Genomic DNA, 4479 nt, shown 5'->3' on the forward strand with positions numbered 1-4479 from the left:
AGCGGTCATACAGACATTCCTGTTCTAAAGGGGAGAAATGGGAAGTGCCAATAGGTCTGTAGCTGTTCCAAGATCCACCCAAACAACTGTGAGGGTTTCCTTAATTAGAATTCAAAGCCTAGAAATAACGTTCTCTATGGCTCTTTAACTTCTGGGCTGTTCTTATGAATCTTCCTTCCTTTTTTTAATGAAAAGTAGTATATGCTAATTGCTTAGTAGATTTTTCAACCTGATTTCTACTTGTACAATAGAATTTTGAGGATCCAAAGACTTCTTTGGAGGTATGTGTGTGGGGGGGGGGAGGTGTATACCAATTTTATCCCTTTCGGTTCAAGTTGGCAGTGTTTCTGCTAATATAATTGTGTTAAAACTTTGTTGGGGGCTAGCTGGTGGCATAGTGGTTAAGGTGGCTGAATCCCAAATGGCCATGCGTGTGGTTTAAATCCCAGACATGATGACTTGAGGAAACACTCTGGACCCATGTGTGTATGTGCCCCAAATCCCAAGAATGGACGAGAAAGGATTTTGGTACGGCCACGTCCCCCGGGGGGTTCTTTCTCATTTCCTCTCTCTCTGTCTTTCTCTCTCTCTAGTGAACACACACACCCTATAGCAAACTTCAAACAAACAAACAAACAAAAACTTTATTGGCTTCCTGTGAATCTCACTGAGTTTCATGCCATTAGACAAAAACCACATCCACGAATCTCTTCAACACGTATTCCTTCCTGTTTGATTGAAAGGCTTTGTCATGAATACTCTTAAATATTCGATGACCTTTTGTCTGATTGAAACATAATTTATCTATTCCAGATATTTCTTACGTATTGCCGAGGCACCCTAATAGATCTTTCCTTTAGCTTTTCTTGCTCATCTTACATGTTTACAGGAAGACGAAGCCAGGAGGCACCCACGTAGCTACTGAGTCTAGCTAGAAATCTCTTCAAATCACAAGTTCACCAGGTAGGCACATCTACTTTCACATGACTGCAGTCCACGGGTGTTACTAATCTTTCTGCCTTGGCATAACAAGGACCTTATTTCCTCCAGTCTCCAGTAGTTTTTTTCCCACTCTTCTTCAAGTGAGCCTCTTTAAGTCTATACTGCCACTGAAAGTCTTTTCAGGATTCTTCATGCTTTCAATAACCCTATCTTCAAAGTCATTCCAGTTTCTGCCACAGGCTGATTCCAATGTCACTCCCATAGTTTAGGTGTTAGAGATGGCAGTGACTTATTTCCAGGTATCAGTTTGTTTATTCCAGATACTGCTTAACCACTGCTGCATAACGAATTACAGGACATAAAGGATATATACTATTGAAATGTCAATAGATAGTGCCAAGTCTCTCTCCGAACAGGGTAACAGTATAAGGAGGGTATCCATTTTCCCACAACCTGGTCTCATGCCGTTAGTAACCTCTTTGTGGAAGGTGTACAGTTCATTGAGATTGGTGGGCATTTTCCCACAACCTCGTCTCATGACGTTAGTAACCTCTTCGTGGAAGGTGTACAGTTCATTGAGATTGGTGGACAGGACCTGGGCAGGTAAGTGGGTAAAGCAGCCTAGCTCTTGAGGCATGAGCAGTCTGTGACAGGCAGGGCACTCCTGATATTGGCTGTGCCTCCACCTCTGATGACATTGCGAGGCATGAGCAGTCTGTGACACTCCTGATATTGGCTGTGACTCCACCTCTGACGACATTGCTCTCGTCTCATGGCATATCCATAAGCAATCCAGAAATATTTGTGGCTCGTGTCATTGTAACCACTAGAACTGTGACGCAGCTGCATTTGACGTGGAGGTACTAAACTGCTCTGTCCCATAAGAGCAAGAAGAAGGTTTAGAGTTTAATCTCTGATAACTAGCAAACTTTACTTCCTGCTTCACTAAAACTAGCCATAGAAATAAGTCTCTCACTTCCATCTCTGTGAAACTGTGCAACTTGGGAAACCATGCTCTCCTGTTCTTCATCACCCACCTTTCTCAATTGATAATAGTATTTATAGAATTTGGGGGTTCATTTGATCTATTAGCGCAGATCAAGCCATAATAGCACTTTCTTTTTAAAAATAAATAAGTAAATCCAAATTCATCTGGAAATATTCGGGTGACCAACACCTACTGTGATGCCACAAAATGCAAAGACTCAAAGGAAGCTAAACTTCCAAAGCTCAAATCTCCAGACTCAAGGCAAAGGTCCTGTTGGCAAATATATGTCTCCCACTCCTCCTAAAAATGCTCTTTCTCTACCTGCCTCCCGCCCTCCACAATTAGTCATGAATATAGGCTAATGGAGGAGGCTGAATGGGAAGGGCACTAGCAAATGTAATGGGAAAGAGACTTAATTTGTTGTGTGTAATGAACAAGAAGCTAAGAGGACATCCTTCAGGTGGACAGAAATGACACTGGCTATCTGTGAGTCAGACTTGATAAGAGGGCACTGCTGTCAGACCTGCTTGTCACCTCCCGTGTGAAAAGGTCTTGAGAGACATGGGAACTTTGTCTTATTGGGGAGAGCAAAGTTCTTGGGGGTTTGTTCCCTGCCAGAGGCATTCAGCTTGCTCACTGGTACTCACGAGCAGCAGGCAGTGGTGGAAGTGCTCTGGTCAGTACTAGCATAAGGAGAGCTGTGTGGTGTGTATACAGGCCAGAAAGCTCAGCCAGAAGCCTCTGGAAGGACGTAGAAGAGCTGCTTCCCTTTTATTGAAGTCGTGCTGGTTACCTGAGGGAGCAGTGGGTCTTCCTGGAGAGCTGCCTCATCTGAGCAAGGGGCCTATACCCTAACGGGCTTGCAGCGTGTACCACAAGGCAGGGAGGTGAGATGGGACATAGTGACCCTTTCTGACAGTTCTCCATATCATGATGTCAGAGAGGGTTGAAAGTAGAGCATGGTGCCTGGCACTGAGCACCACACTGGTCGGTACAGCAGAAGCCTGAGTCAGACAGCAACCTTGGCACATAGATCTTGTCTGCCAGGATCCCAGTGTGAGATCCCAGAAAGAAATAGGCACAACCAATAGCAAAGGAGTGGCCACTTCCTCTTCTCTCCAAGATACAGGCCTCTGCTTGAGCAAGACTATGTTTTGCTGGCATTCACCCAGGACTCCTCTTGCTGCAAAGAGACAGAATCTGAGAACCAGGAAGCAACTCAGATATCTCCGGGTCCAGGGGATTTCAACCTCCTGTACACCAGACTCACTTTGGGAGCTTTGGAAAAAACACTGATGCTTAGTTCTGGCCCAGATCTATTAAACGAGAATCAGCAGGTACAAAAGACTTCTTTTGTTTTTGTTTTTGTTTTGTTTTTACACTAATTGGCATGTAATAAACTACACATGTATTTAAAGCATATGATTTGGTAAATTTTGTGCAGATATCAGTGGAATCTCTACCAAGATCATGATAATAGACATATCCATCACCCCTAAATGTTTCTTTGGGCCTCTTTGCAAACCCTAGCTCCTGTCCTTCTTCTTCCCTTCCCTCATCCCACTCCTGTCTCACCTGTCAGTCAGACAACTACCAATCAGCTTTCTGTTACCACAAGTTAATTCACATGTTCTGTCATCTTAACAATCTTATAAAAATGCAGTCATACTGTACATTCTCCTTTTCTATCTAGCTTTATTTCCTCAGCATAATTATTTTCAGATTCATCCATGTTGCAGAGTGTAGCAATAGTTCATTCTTTTTCTTGGTGTGCAGGATTCTGTTAAATAGGATTTGTTTATCCATTTGCCAATTGTTAGACATTTGTGCTGTTTTCAGTACTCCACGGCTTCAGCAGAGGTGAGGGCTCATCTGGGTAAGGTGAACAAAGAGACACTTATTCCTTCTAAGGGTCCTGGTACACTTGCTTGGTGGTATTCCTTTAGCATTATCCCTTATTATAGTTATTTTAAAAATTATTTTATTTAATTCCATTTATTGTTATTATTTTAATTTGACCAGAGAGAGACAGAGGCAGGGAGAGGAAAAGTGAGAAAACAAGCCTCCAGGTTTGAGACTTGAACTGCAGGCCAGCCATGTGGGAGTCCAGTGTCTTAACCACCACGCCACCTGCTGGCCCTATTATACTTATTTTTATCACAAGTGTTTCTCCCTAGTCCTTGAGGACAGAAATACTATTTTTCACCCCATTGGATACCCCTTACACCACTGCATATAGAAAGTTCCTGTTACCCTGGGGCTTCTGACCCGTAACACTTTGCAGTCATTGCACTTTTCCCCAGTCTTTCTTACTTCCACCAGTGCCCACCTAAACTAGGGTATCCACTTCTCATCATCTTAGGAGGTCTCGAACTTCTCTTTGCCCTGTTTATGCTCGGGCCATACTGTTTGCCTTGGAAGTCCTCCCTCTCTCTCCTGCCATCCCCATTTCTGCTTATCAACATCCTACCATCCACGTGGTGCTGGTTCGAGAAGTAATGGGCTGGACTGTGGGGCAGCAGGGAAACAAAGATCTGTGAGGCATTCCT

Source organism: Tupaia chinensis, unplaced genomic scaffold, assembly GCF_000334495.1.
Source record: "Tupaia chinensis unplaced genomic scaffold, TupChi_1.0 Scaffold145093_1, whole genome shotgun sequence".
Classification (NCBI taxonomy): Eukaryota; Metazoa; Chordata; class Mammalia; order Scandentia; family Tupaiidae; genus Tupaia; species Tupaia belangeri.